The 16489-nt window shown below is 27.7% G+C and overlaps 1 protein-coding gene across 1 annotated transcript in view; it reads right to left on the bottom strand.

Annotated features, from left to right (window-relative positions):
• The window catches only part of LOC129984662 (calcium-transporting ATPase type 2C member 1-like), a 104882-nt gene that overhangs the window by 87953 nt on the left and 440 nt on the right, over nt 1–16489 (bottom strand). The window lies entirely within an intron of this gene.

The raw sequence follows: 16489 nt of genomic DNA, 5'->3' as shown, positions 1-16489 counted from the left end.
GAAGAAGACTACGTTGTTGGAATCGCTGATCCCTGTAGTCTCGGCCTCGACTTCCCTCGAGAATCCAGCCTTGCTGCGGATTTGAAAAAGAGTGTGATGCGAAAAGAAACCGACGGATCTTTTGTGTATCCGGACAAATTACATCGTCGCAGAAGAACCCTTCCAGCAAAGGCAGATGCGCTCTTCAAAGGATCCTGTACAGAGAGTTGTGGACAGTTCTCGAACTGGAAATGAACTGGAAGTTAATGAACTGGAAATGGGCGGGAATATTCCCGTGAAAGATCTGGCAATGAAAGCGAATCCCTGGCTTTCAAGTGGACACCTGAAGGCACTATTGGACCACCCTGATATTCGGTTGGTTCGATTTAAGAAGTTCAAAGTGACCAACCGACCATCCTGGCTTGAGTTCGTTTCGGAGAGTCATGTTGCGATATCATGTTTGGCTCCATGGAAAATCCAGCATTTTAAGGAGCGGAATCAAGTCTGGATGTACAATCCAAAACGACAAAGAGGTCCGTGTCGAAAGCGTTGAGAAGGTTCAGATGGATCGTTAGTTGCCGCCAAATTAGTGAATGATGCCATCTTCGAAAGTGCGGAAGTCGCCAAACGGATCAACATCATCACATCGTTCGGAAGCCTACGCCAGCTGTTGGATTGAAGTGGGACTGCCGGGACGTCAGTTTTTAAAGAGGGGAGCAATGTTACAAATCTGTAATTTTGCTACCCGGCACGAAAATAGTATCACCGTAAGAAAGACCGTTGTACGATCTGTCCTGTGTATGTTGAGTGGGTGCTGCGTCAATAATCTCGGTGCTTGGCGACAAATTTGGCGAACATTTGGTGGAGAGTGAAGTTGTGTGGATCTCCAGAAGTTATGTGTGAGAGGAGTCGGAGTCGCCGACAAGTAAAGAAACTGGAGGATTAGACAGCAAGCAAGCTGCTGAACTATAGCAATTAAATGTGCTGCGTCATTACGATTTATTGGCGGTATTTGTAAGAGAAAATTTTTTGTAACAATATATTTGTAAGACATACAAATGTTATGAAATATAAAGTGTTAGAATACGATTGTCAAGTATAATTTGTCAGGTTTCTATTTGTTTCATACACATTTACTTAGTTATTGCAGTATTTATATACATTAAACATCTATTATGTACAAATTCGGATGCACGCTGCATGCCATGAATTCTAATTAGCAAGTAAATAAAAAAACATATACATTTTCACAAATTAAAAAAATTAATCTAAATTTAATCTTAAATATGTGATTGATGAAATGTCAAACTAAATCGATATTTTGTAAAAAATGAGTTTCATGATGCACACTATCTACGGCCGCATCTGCAACATTTCACTTAACATCAATGAGCCACTTTTTTTCTTTTTCGTTCAGTCTGGTATATGTAAATTATTTGATAATCCTAAAAAAAGTAAAATGCATAGTTTTTTTTTAAGTGCATTTAAATTTGTTTAACAGCTAAATATAATTTGAAGACCAATACCAAGGCAAGTCAATTTTCATTTTTTATACTATTCTCTCTGCAGGGGGGAAAAAAATAAGGATGTAAATTTTCAGAATGAATAATGTAAAATTTTCAGAATGAATGAGAATGTAAAATTAGTGAAGACGGACAATCGATATTTTCCTAAATACAATTTTTGAAATTAGAGCAAATGAAAAAACGTCTAGTGCAAAATATGGATAAAATATTAGTGTAAATCCGATTCCTGTAACTGTACGTATTTACATCGATTTACAAGACTTCCTAATTAAAAAGCTCACAATATGGTGAAACATTGGTCAGTTACAGTAAATTTATTTCATGAATGTGTATGCTCAATGCAATTAAATATTATCAATTGTATCTGTACTAGTTTTGAAGAACTATTTTTTTACAGTTATATTAAAAAAATTTCATTCATATAATAGATTTTTAAATGCTTCACCCGTAAGCATGTAATTGTAAGAACAAATTGCAGCTGAAAACCACCATGACTAATCAGTAGGTTACAGGAAAAAAATAGACATATAACTCAGAACATGTAGTAAAACAATAATCATCATTTTTTAAAGGAAAAAAAAAACAATGTAAAAAAAATAACTACTTTAAAAAACGCTTTCGTCAGTGTATTAGACCAGAAAAAGTAATTTTTTTCTATTGATATATAGAGGACAAAATAAATACAGTAAAAATGTGAAGTTTATACAGACGAGCTTTAAGTAAATTGGAATTGTAATCACATATAAAATGCATTTTAATTTTTATACAAAGGCTTTTTTTTTTGTTTCTCGTGACATTTATTGTGCCTACTTCTATTACTTTTTTACATGTCGCTCGTTTACGACTTTTGTTATGACCTCCAGATTTTGATTTTTAAAAAAATATTTTTCACTTCTAATACACAGACGAATGCATATATATATTTCCTTTTTTTTTCAATCTTTATTATTTTTTATTGTTTTTTTTTATTATTATTATACTCTAACAAAGCACATATAATTTTAACATAAAGAAAATTGTCTTCTATTAAACTCTAGATTTTGGAAAATAAATGTTCTAATTTCTAATCTATACATTTAACATTCTTCTAGAATAGCAAATATTCAAATTCACATTGGTAATATCACTTTCCTAAGAATAAATACTTTAATTCTTAATATAATTTCCTACTTTTTACTCCTACCACACTAATAAATTGATATTTAAAACCTTTTTATTATTTTTTTTCTACTTTTTAATGTATTGCATAATTTATGGTTATAAATATTATGGAATTTAAAAATAAATATTTCTTAAATTAATTTTCAGATAGCATCAACTGCGTGCAATCATTTCCTATCTAAATTAATGCTTAATTGATAATTAAAAGTTCTAAAATTTTGAAAACATTTCTATTACCACCAGAAGACATCTGTATAGAATTTCAGAAATCTAGTATATGGGAAAGTGAGTGAAAAATCGTTTACAAAATTCCATCATTGAAAATATGAAATACATGAAGCTAAGCAAAAGCATTTAATAAATAACACGAGTAATAATAAAGTGAGTTTCAATCTTACCAGTCGCAACCTCAAATGTGACAATAATGCTTTGTCAGCAATGACATATATAAAAACCTGGCGTCGATAACGGTTAAAGAGCGCCAAGCAAACTTTTCTCTTTGTAAATGTGTCATTCATAGGGCCCTTTTAGAGCAATCATAAACAGCATGACGATTTTTTAAAAATAATATCACATTATGCATAAAAGCATACACATCTATTTATATAGAATGCTTGATGAAACAAAATTTCCAAAAGAAAATTGCCAGAAATAAACATCAAACAAATTTTAATGAAATTCAAACAATCTATTTTTATTTTTTTCTACAAAGTATAAAGAAAGTATTTTAAAAATCAAAAAATTCGAACTCGAAATTTTGATGAATTTCCATGTTTTTGACTACCCAGAATTCGATAAAAAATTTTTTTGGCATTATCAGTCGGTAGGTCTGTGACAAATATAACTCGAAAACACTTTGAGGTAGATTAATGAAATTTGGTAATATGATTTTCACATCAAATTTGTATATTTTTATTAAATTTTGAACGAGGTGCATTTAGGGAAAGTCTGTCTGCTCGGTTATCTGAATATAATTTAAAACAATAACAAAAAAACGAAGAGACCTAGATAGATAAAGTTTGGCACACAAACTTAATAAAAAAGGAGTAGATAAACTACTAGATTTCAAACTAAATCCGTAGAGAGGTAAACTTTGTTTCTACACAACTACACAAGAATGGAAAAGCGATAACTCAAAAGCGCAATGACTTAAATAAATGAAATTCGATATATGATCTTGTGACTACAATTACAATTTTGTGCCAATTTTTCATTTCAATCGGTTGGGAACAACGCGTCTGAAATGCAAATTCGATGATCAGATTTCTATTGCTAAATGCCAAGGATTAATCGACAAAAAAATTCGTCAATGATCACATGATAGATTCAATAAAAATGCTAAATTCGCACAAAAGATAAATGTTTCATAACTATTGTTCGTAAATGCCATGCGAGGCGTTCGCCGCCATTTTCAAGGTACATAATTTCATGCAGAGGCGAAAGGGAGTATAATACCTTAAAATACATTAAAGAGTTGGCGAGAAAGTTTTGTGAAGACTACTTCCACTGGTTTCACTCTTAAGAAATTATGGAAAAATAATGGTACACTGTATTAATATTAACAAGCTATATAAAAGAAATGCAAAACTCATTTTAAAACATTTCGGGAATTCCAAATAATAATTTTAAAAATCGCATTTCTTATTCTCGTATATGGCATTATATCAAACATATAAACTGTTAACAGCAAGAGAATTAAGATTACAAAAATTCGACACATTGTGAATATAACCATCTTATAAGAAAATTAGCAATTAATTGAAGAAAACCACTTACTTAGACGGATTCCTATCGTTTTAAAAAAATACTGTTGGTTAAATGTTACTACTGGTGGATAGTTATACCCATGTTCGTAACTATTTAGGAAGTTATTGCGTGAGTTAAAATGCATCTTTCTCCTTACAAAGGCACGCATTTGGCATGTTTCCATTAAACTGCTAGAAAACGTTTAGAAATTTCGCCATTTTTATTCAAGGAAGTTTCTACGTTCTGCACAATTAAGAAAGGGAGATTTCTTTGTGTATCAAAAGCTTACAGGAATTATTTATGAGGTTTAGGCTTAAAAATTACATTTCCACTTTTCTGAGTCTCAAACATTTCGGTTGTTTTACTACTTCACTGAAAATAAAAGCGAATGTGAGTGATTCTGTTGGCACACTTTAAAATTAATTTTTATAGACACAGAGCTACAAAAGTTAGCAAATGTTTATATTTTAAAGAGTAGAAATGTACATCGCAGAGCAATTTTTCCGAATTTTTAATTAAATTAAGCGGTTATTTTTCTTTTTCGATAATTTCCGGAAATATTGTCATATATAATTTTTAACCAAAAAAAATCCTACAAAATTATTTTTTTTAGACTAAAATTATTATTTCAAATAAAAATTTGAAAATATTGTCTTAAAAATTTAAAAAATTAAAAAATAACTCAAAAATTTAAAAAAAAAGGTAATTTAAAAAATTCAAAAATTATTTTTTAGCGATATTAATTTACTTTCACTGGTGAATTTCAAATTTGGAAGTCAAAGATTCATAGGGTCAAGTCTTAAGAATTACAGTATATTTTAGAAAACTTTTTAACGGTTCAGAAACTCTTGACCTAGCTGTGATATGATTGATATTTTGTTCAACAGTTATGAGACAAGACCCGTTTTGCTTCAGTGAGGTACTTTTGCAAAAAAAAAAAAAAAAAAAAAAAAAAAATGGAAAAATTGTTTTTTTTTGCAGCTGTCGAATTATTAGCAATATTAAAGACATTTAAAATGATTTGCTCAGTTAAAAATGGAGATTTTTCTTTACATGAAGCATGTCTGTTGACATAATAAATGATCATCGTTAGTAGGTAATCTGCCCGATGGTACCATCAGAGATTTCGGATTGATGAATATGATCTTCATAAGCTTTTGAAATACTTCATGGCAGCAATCAGGCAATTATGCTAAATTTGTTACAAGCTCTTCCATTTTCAAAGTGTAAAAATACTCATAACACTGTGACAAAATTATGTAATTTACACGAAATAAATACGGATGCCAGCTCAAGGTTAACTATACAACATCACTACAACGAATTTAGTAGGTTGATGCTCTGTTTTTAAAAAGGCCATGCAAATTCAGAAATCTATTTGTAAACCATAACAGAGAATTTCAAAAACTTAATGAGGGAACATTTTTGTCAAACAAATAAAAATATGTATGCACGCAAGATTAAATAATGCCTTTACTGTGCTCAAAATATGAAAAAATTATGAATGAAAAAAAGGATAAGATCATTCATCATAGACAAAGAAAATCTCATAAAACAAAGATTTTGAAAAACTAAATTCATATTTATTCTTTTACCGCAAACAAATTATCTATAAAAAACACAAACTTCATGTCTTGCACGTTCAAAAGAAAAAGCACAACAGAATAGTAAAAAAAAAAAAAAAAAAAAAAAAATGATTAAAGGCAGAAAAAAATATTCATCCAAAGCATTTTTTTTTTTCCCCAATTTACTAACAAAAAAATTTCAAACAACACGTGAATACAGGCTGTGTTTTTATTTACTCAACATACAACGAAATACACAAAATATATTTTATACATTATATACAATAATTATACACGTATAGATTGAATTTTTGCAGTTATATGCAATTTTTATAATCGGTCTGAAAGAAAACAATAGAAATCCGACTCAAAACCTATCAATCAAAAGGAATATGGAAGGTTATAAATGGAAGTCTACCCGTAATCGATAACGTGATGGGAAGTTAGTTTCACTTGAGTAAACATAAAAGCAGGTGAATTAAAAATTAATAACTTCATTTTCACATAGCACTTACGAAGATTTCATTGAATAAAAATCCTTATTTTCGGGAAACACGATTTTTCGATAATAATCGTTGTTGGGATTACAATCACCAGGGTTTGGCATCTACAGAAAATTCAATTTGCGATAAAAATTAATCAAAAGAAGGGACAGACATCAATGAAGATGCAAAATAGATTAATATCGATGAATACAAAAAAGGAGGGGGAAAAAACGAGATTGCTTTCTCACATGAATGCAACAAAATAAATCTTTTGGCAATGTAATCAATCATATAGTGATTTTGTTTTGTGACATTTTGTTTAACCGTAGTGTATACAGGATGCCTTACGTTACTTGAAAATAACTGTATTAAAAAAAAAAAAGATTTTTAAAATTAAGAATGCATACCCAATTTTAATAATGGTGGTACCGGTTGAATAAAAAAAAAAATGTTTAACATGACTTAAAACATTGACTGTACTAAATTGAGTGTGAAATTCAGGAAACCTTCTTAGTAAGCCTAAATCACCTAAATATGCTAGAACTTTATTTAAATCGAAGCAATATACCCTCGATTGAATACAAGATACCCTCGATACAAGATAATACAATACCCTCGAGACTTCAGAAAGTAAGTCTCTCTTGGACAGACATGCTAGAATAAAAAATCTCATGTAAAAACATCACAAGTCAGAAATTTAACCCTACAATGCATCGTGTAGTCATTTGGCTATACGTTTTTATTTCCATTTATAATCTTCATATAACTGTTCCAAGGGCAACAACTGACTGTTGTATGAATAATTTTATCACTGAAAATACTATCAATATTTATATATAGGCATTATTATATGTGAAGCAGAATGCCGTTTCTAAGACAGTGAAGAGACTTTCGATTTCATGCTGTTGTTTTATTTCATTTTGGTGAAACACGCATTATATACATGCAGGAGAGACGGGCACGCAAAACACAGAAAGAAATGAAGGAAAAGCTCTTGAACATTTTATCCTGGTCTTATATAACCTGAGATATTGATAGGGAAAATATTTCACCATAGAGCTTATATACAATGAAATTTCGATAGGGATTTTCGCTGCACACGCAGACGAGGCAAGGGAAACAGAGGGATCTTTTAAAAAAGAATTTGACACGTCAGCGGTATTTTGTCCCTTCACTCAAAGTGTGGGAAAGCTAGGCTTTTAGCCGATTCAGCAATTTTACAAAGCTTCTCTTCAATTAATTAAGCACAGAAGGTGGATTTAGATCAGGAAATATGAGAATATTTTGAAATGTAGTTACTATGGGCTAAATTAAGATAAAACTTTGGAAATAAACTAAATTGAAATTAGAGTTTAAGATATCATTACATATATATGTAAGCATAAATTCTTAAAAGCAGACGGCAGGTTGGAAGACATTGAAGAGACTTCCGACTTCTTGGCATCGTTTTATTTTATCAAGGAGAAGCACGCATAATGAACAAGGAGGAGCGACGCACACACAGAACAACATAGAGCGAAAAGAGAAAAATGAAAGCGAACTGAACATTTTATACCTGGTCTTATATAACATAAGATTTCCGCCACGTGTCGATTCAATACACGTATTGACCTTGACAAGGGCAACAGAGGGATTATTTTCACTCGTCACGTGGAACTGATGGCGCATCATTTTCACAAAGCTTCATTTGAATTAATTAAACAGAAAAGGTGGAATGGGATCAGGAAATAAAAGAATATTTTAGAATAACTTTGACATCGCTGAATTAGGATAAAAAAATTAGGAAATTAATTAGAATTAAATTAAATTTTAAATATATATATATATATTGGTAAAAGGGACATATTTTTATTATAGAATTGTTATGATATAATTTGTGTCATTAGGAATATTATTTAATTCATATTGTAGCCGTTCGGTACGTTATTTTATTTTTATTTTATTTTTTTATTTCTCGAGAAAGTAGTTTAAAATCGTCTAAAAATAATTTTCCTAAATTATTTGCAGCTGTTCAAAACACAATTTTCCTTTTATAAAAAGAATGAAAAGTCAAGCATTCTAGGGTTAAAATATAATGAGCCTACCCAGAACGTGAAAAGAAAGCTATTATCATTTAAAGAAGTAGATAGAAGAAATATATAATTGGGTGCATTTTTTCCGAAGAAACATAATATGTCTACTACACTTGCCCAGCTTTCTTTCAACTATTTTAAATATCACACATTTTGGAAATAAGAAACACTTCCCATATAATGACATTACTACACAATAATCGTCAAAACTGAAGACAAATTCATTTTTAGATTTTTTTCAAATTATCAAATGTTGACACAAAAGAGAAAATAATTTCACTTCTACTTACTAATATAGTAAATTTCCGACTTCCTTGCAACTATTTTCGATTGTAAGCGAAGATAAACAAATGTGTAGTTAAAGATTGATTTAAATACCATGTTCATAAAAAAAAAAGTAAAATAGCCTAAAGTAATGGAAAGAAATAGCACAAACTTTATATGTAACGGAAATTTGAAAATGAAATGCTATTTAAATAAATGAAAGCATTTAGTATTTAAATAACATTTCCTCTCCAGACGATCTGAGAAAATTTATTCATTGGTGAATGAAGACTGCTAGAAAACATGCAAGACATCTGCATATTATTTCCTGAATAGCATTTTATTTCGGATATTTTTTTGGCAAATTTTCTAATATATAGTACCGTTATTTCATTTAAATATTTATTCAAGGATATTTTTAACATCATTTTTCAGAAATGGGAATGATATAAATGCAAAAATGTTAATAATTTATTTAAATCATATTGTTATTTCCTAATTTGTAGTAGAATAAAGTTCTTAAAGTAATTTCAAACAATAAAAAAAGTATTTAACTGGTTAAGTTTAAAAATAAACAGAAATGCGAACAAATATGAAAATTTAAAAATTAGAAAGGAAAATGGAATAGGCAGAAAATTTGATATTCGTCAGATATTCAAATTTTCAGGTATCAAATCTCTATTAAAGATAAAAGAATACATATAGGAATTTGTTTCTGTGGATGACGTTTAATAAGAGAGAATATTGGACTTCGAATGAATAAATTTCATACACATATATTTTGGAGATAATAAGCACATTGGAGAGATTTTTTTAATTAAGATTTAAATTTTAATTACTTAAAAATTAAGCGCAATTTTGACTTTTTTCGCAATAACATAAGATAATCTTTATCGCAAATATAATTATATCACAGCATTTAAAAATTTCAAAAACATATTTTTTGCATGATACAAAAATTTAGCGCGATTTTTTTTTTTTTTTTTTTTTTTTACCTAATTTTAAAAAATTTGTAAAAATATTTTTTATATGATTTGCAACGATACTTTTAATTGCCGAAATGAAATTCAAAATAATTTCAATATTTCTTCAAAGTTTTTAATCACTTCTCTCTCTCTCTTTTTTTTTTTTTTTGTCATTAAAGTTATGGTTAACAAAATTTGTCTTCACTGACATATAGTGGTGGATTTCCCACAAGCCAGATTATATAGAGCTGCTTGAGTTGAAAGGAGCCATAAGAAAACTGATTAAAAATGTTATTATCCTAATGCCCAAATAAATATTATAAACTAAATAATAACCTTTGTTTTTATCTTTTTCCTTTTTCCAAAATCTTTTCCCCTTTCTTTTTCCGAAATTGGAAAAGAAGTATTGATTTCCTCCCACTTTTTTTTTACATAGTTTTAGAGACTTTATAATTTTTCAAAAAAATATTATTATTATATTTCCTTTCTTTATTTTGTTTTTATTTTATACAATTTATATGCTGAATTTTATTTGTTACTAGCCGCCTTTGGCGACCAGCCGGTTCGCCAATCTTAATGTTCGTTAAAATTTTAATAATTAAATATTTTATGCAATTTCTACTTTAATAGCTTCTTCATCAAAATATTTTAAAACTTCAAATTTTGATTATCATATAATTCATTCATAATATTATAAAGGCCTTCAGTCATAACGTAATATGTATCTCTCTCATTTTCTGTTAGCACCCGTAGAATTTATGCTTTAAATTAAAGTGGAAAGAATTTATCTTCAATTAATATAATAATATTTTTTACTGAAACAAAGTATTTTTTTATAATCTGATTACTGAAAATAGAGTCACTCAGCGTTTAAACTTTATGGGCACTAAAGAATATCTTTTTAAATTTATGTAATATCTCAAGAGTTGGTCAACAAAATTTTCTTAGATTCATTATGAGCAGATCGATTAATCAACAATGTTTAAATTTAAATGCATTAAACACTAAGAAAATAAAACGAATCGTTTAAAATAAACGGTTGAAAACAGGTTTTAAAAAAACTACTTAAAAAACGATGTACTTAAAACTATAAGCATATACAAAAAATATATAACTAACATAAATACAATTTACTTACAAAAGCATGCAACTAACCCAAAATAATTTAAATCATCCATTGATAACGTTGTCATGGCAACAATCAGAACAGAATGCGCATGCGTGAATTTTCTTCGCCGGTTACGTAACGCAAATACGTGATTTTTTCTACGCCAGTTGGGGTAACGCTATGCGGATTAGAAATTTTTAATTTCCTTTATTCTGTTTTATTTTAATTCAAAAGTACTTCAGAATGAATCTGAAAGATTGATTCATTAACAATGTTTCATTTTAAATGCATCAAACATTAAGAAAATAAACAGAACCGATTGAAATAATCCGCCGAAATTTTTTAACCCTAGCCTCATTACTGTTGGGAGAAAAAAAAACTGAAGCCTTTCTCGTTTGGCGCTGGGGATAATGGAAGATTTTTTTGGCGGAAAAGTTGGCGGTGGGGAAAATGGAAGATTTTTTTGGCGGAAAAGTTGGCGGTGGGGAAAATGGAAGATTTTTTTGGCGGGAAAGTTAGTTTTTCATTAATAATTAAAATTCTAATTAAAAATTCGAAAAAAGAAACCCCAGGTGCACATTCCCAACCTCCAAGGTATACATGTACCAAATTTGGTAGCTGTATGTCAAACGGTCTGGTCTGTAGAGCGCCAACACACACACACACACACACACACACACACACATTGAGCTTTATTATAAGTATAAGATATATTACGCTTTATCTTGTTTCTATGTCACACCATGAAAATTCTATTTTAGTTTTTATATTTACTATGTTCTTTAATGTTTTGATTATTTATTGTTCTTTTTTTTATCTACATTATGTTCTTTATCATTCTTTTTTTTAAGTCTACATTATGTTCTTCATTATTTATAGTTCTTTTTTTACCACATTACGTTCTATATTATTTATGGTTCTTTTTATCTACATAATATTCTTTTTTTTTATCCATATTAAGTTCTTTATTATTTATTGTTCTTTTTGTCTATCTACATTATGGTCTTTATTTTTGTTAATATTATTATGTTCATATCCCTTCTCTGTATACATATTTTTATTTCACTTTTTTCTACCCACAAATTTGTGCCACTTTTACACCCTTTGGGTAAGTTAGGTCAGTTTGAAAAATAAAACAAATAAATATGTAAAAAAGTACAAATTCGATTAATTATAAAATATTAAGATAACACTTATAATTTGTCAAGTATAATTGCTTAAATTCTTATAAGTTTTATACATTCACTTGGTTATTACAGAATTTATAAGCGATGCGTCTATTTATCAATAATACAAACAAGGGCGGTTCGCCATTATAAGATATAATAAATAAAACAATATATATTTTTTACGAAATTAATAAAATAAAAAAATTAACCTCAAATAGTATAAAATGTGTTAGAATTAAAAAAATTAAATTGAGAAATTTGTTAAAAGAGATTAGTCGTATCGTGCACTACACAGGCAACAAAATATTTAAATACACTACAGCAGATATTTTAACTTGATTAACTCCGATTTTCACTTGCCTGTATTTGGATGTTTAGATTTTGTAAAATCTGCTTTTCATTTAAGCTCAACAAAAAAGGGGGGGGGGGAAAGCGGCAGAATGGCAAGCATAAATCTCAAAACATTATTGAACTGAACTTTAAGCTCACTGGAAAGAGAACTTTTTTAAATATTGTTAAATTTATAGAGAGAAATATTTTCTTCTTTGATACTTCCTAGTACAATAAAAAGGAGTAGTTTCTTCAGTCAAACTGATACTTTTTATAGTACGATAACGGATTTGTTTATTTGCTCCAGTTTTTTATGAATTTATTTATTTTTTTCAATTTCCAATTTATTTTTTTTTTCTTTCTTTGCTTTCCAATAATTTTAATTGCACAGTTATTATAATTTGGTTTCTCTCTCTTTACCTCTTTATCAATCGTAACTTTAAAAAATCATGAAGTAGAAAGAGAAAGAAACACACTCTTATATCCTATAAAATTTTATCTTTGGTGAATTCGCACTATTTACTTTCTCAATATTTTTGCTGCAAATATTTTTGGAAATTTTATTTTACTTTCAAGTTGGCTCCTCTTGTTTTTCAAAGCATCATATTATTCTTTCATGTAATATATATATGATGACGTACTTATTTTTCAATTTTTGTAACCTCTTAAATTTTTGCAATGAAATACAGCCGTGAATACACGTAGATATTCAAGTCATAATAGTCAATATTAAAAATTTTTTTTTATCTATTTTGATGGTTAAATCACAAAGACGTTTCCTGACCTAGTTATGAGGTAATTCTAGAGAAATTTGAGTTCACTGGAAACGTTCGACTTTTGTTTCGAAATTGAAATTTTTAGACCAATCTTGTTCCTTGAAAAAAAACGAAAGGGGGGGGGGGCATCGGTTAAAAAAATGTCATCCGTCTTTTTTTTTTTTTTTTTTTTTTTTTTTTTTTTAGACTGCTGCCATATATCTACTTTTGACATCTTTCTTGGTTAGAAAGCAACAGAATGCGCTAAATGTGTACGAAATCGGTATCGAAACATATAAAAAGTATTTTATACAATGAGGTATCTTTCAAATTTCAGGGATACCATTTTATAAATAATATCCATCTATTTATGCTAAGAAAATTTTCGACAAAATTCGATTAAATTGTCGAAACATGAGATGGCACAAATAATTTAAAATCGTGACCAGATGACGGGAATAACACGTGAGCTGTCACCCCACTTTTTCCAGTAAGCTTTAAACCAATATTTTATTTTGATTTTCATATTCTTTATTAGCAAACTGCAAAATTTAAAATGTAATGTAACAAAGCAGCATTTTACTTAGAAATGTCACATTCATAACCATTCAGCATAGAAAAATGCTTGACAGATTGACAAAATAAAGCTCAGTTTATAATTAAATTGAATATTATGCATATATATATATATATATATATATATATATATATATATATATATATATATATATATTACTTTTAAATTCGTCATCCTTTCCATCCATTTTACATCACAAAAACAATTCTGATAACAACAATGAATTTTTTTCTTTCAAAAGTCATTAAAAAACTATTAATAAAAAAAATTACACTTAAAACTTCACAGAATTAAAATTTCACAATATTTTGCATAAAATTGGGGGGAAAATTAAACATCCATGTGGTTGTTTATATTTAGATATAAAAAATTTAAGCTTTTTAATGTTTTCCATTGTTTTTAATTAGATAAATTTTTAAAAATATATACTATTAAATGATTTTGTTGTAAATATAAACAAAAGAATTTATAAATAAAAAATACAGACAAATTTGTTTGAAATAACAAAATAAATAACATCTTTGTAAAATGTTTTAAGTGTAATTAAAAGCCCATTCATTGTTTGTCTTGAAATGGATGCTAAATAAAATTACATTTTTAATCCAGAAATTATAATTAAAGATATACAGAAATTAATTCTAATAAACTATTTTACTTAAAGCCCTTATGTTATTCACCTCTCCTCAGACAAATGAAGGAATCCCATTAAATTTGCTAATTATTTTGATAACATATTAAAAAAATGAATAAGTAAAGTTATATGTTTCTTTATCTTGTCTGTTCTTTTTTCCCTTCACGATATTTTTTAGTTTCATGGAAGTAGATAATAAAGTATCTACAAGACACGCCAGGTTTTTCTTTTTAAAATGTTACAAATTTTACAAATAATTAGTTATAAAGCTACATAATTTTATGAAAATAACTGAAGGAATAATATTAAATTTTTCTGTCATTTTAGAATATTTTTTTATTTATAAAATGGAATACACAATCAATGATTTTTTTTGTTACTTAGCAGAAATAAATTTTCTAGACTTTATAATTAAAATCTATGTGACTTTATCATAAGTGAAACAGATTTCATAATTATATTTATACCTTTCACTATGACAGTTTTGTTGAATTCAATCTCAAAACTAGGAAAGACTTTTTAATAGCTACAATCTGATTTTTTAAAACAAATTAATACACTAAACATTTTTTTTTAAGAATTATTAGATGAAATCAAGTGTAAGAATTCAAAAATATAAAAATAGAAGCAATTTAGTTTCTTCTTTTCATCCCCAGTCTATTCTTATGAATCATTCTTGATCATAATTATAATAGCTAATATCCATTAAACCACAAAAACAGAAGAAAAAAAAACATATCAAAATACTTCATTTAGTCATTAGTATAAAGTAGTGAAGCAATATAAGGAAAAAATTACATTTTCAAGTTTCCATCTAAGATATTAATATAACAAATACTAAAAAGCAGCTGATTAATTTCTCTTATCATATCTGTTGATTTTATATTTGCAAATTAAATATCTACATTTAAAAAGAATATGTTTATTGAGCAGTATAAAAAAATTATATATTACTGTTAAGTAACATGACATATTTCTAAATTGAATAGAAATCTAAAGATTTCAAGAAATATATTATGACAATAATACATATAATGTCATCAAAATATTCTTGTCTAATAATGTGCATAAGCATGTACACCATGGATATTACTAATAAAAATCATAAATATTATAAATCAAAAAAAAAAAAAGGAAAGAAAAAAATCTTAAGGCAGTAAATAAATAATTGATTCGAACTTTCCATTTTTATCATGAAACTTTTTGGTGTATCTAATAAAAATACACAAGAAATAGTCATTTATTTCAAGGAACTTCTAATAATCAAAATAAATTTTATAGAATAAAGAAAATACGATTCATGGCTTAAGGATCAGATATGATTTCATTACACCAAAATGCTTGTTGACTAATGAATAAATTTAACCTATTTGAAATAGAAGAAACAAGATCAAAGCTCTATATTATAAATTCTTAGTTTCAGAAATTCTTTGCTGCTATTTTTATTTAAAAATCAGTCATTCATAAAGAATTAAATGAATTTTAAGTGAAGTTTCTATACAAGATGCTAAAACTACAATGTCAAAAAGTTTATTATAAATATTTCTCATACTTATGTTTTCAATAATAAAACATTATTGAAGACTAAAAACTTCTCTAAAAACACAAATTAAATGCACATAAAAATTTGAAAAAGGATGGGAGGAATCTTTACAAGCAAACAGAATATTTTGATTGGCCAAAAAAAATATATATATATCAATTAGTATTAACTATAATAGAGACATATTTGTAAGAAATAGGATCAAAAGTTAAATTTTATTTGTTAATTATTTATCAGCAATTAATTAATTTTCACAAGCATCAGCTGGATTTATATCCTTTAGAAACAAACAAACAAAAAACATTATTAGCCATCTAATTATTTAGAAAACACAGCTGCAGAAAAGGAGCATTTAATTATGAAATATGGTTCAAGATCTAATAACATTTATTGAAATAACATTCATGGCTGATGAATTATTATATACTTGAATTAACTGATGCACAAATATGAATAAAAACAAACTTCATCTATATATATTACACAAATCAAAAACATTGACATTCTGGTTAAATTTGCTCTTTTGATAATTTTTTGATGCTTAAAAGCATTCAGATTCCAAATAAAAGAAATGAAATGAAAAATCATTCCAGAAAACTAGAAATAAGCAATG

The sequence above is a fragment of the Argiope bruennichi genome, chromosome 9, assembly GCF_947563725.1.
Source record: "Argiope bruennichi chromosome 9, qqArgBrue1.1, whole genome shotgun sequence".
Classification (NCBI taxonomy): Eukaryota; Metazoa; Arthropoda; class Arachnida; order Araneae; family Araneidae; genus Argiope; species Argiope bruennichi.
Note: the sequence above shows the minus strand (reverse complement) of the source record. Positions and strands in the feature narration are given on the sequence as shown.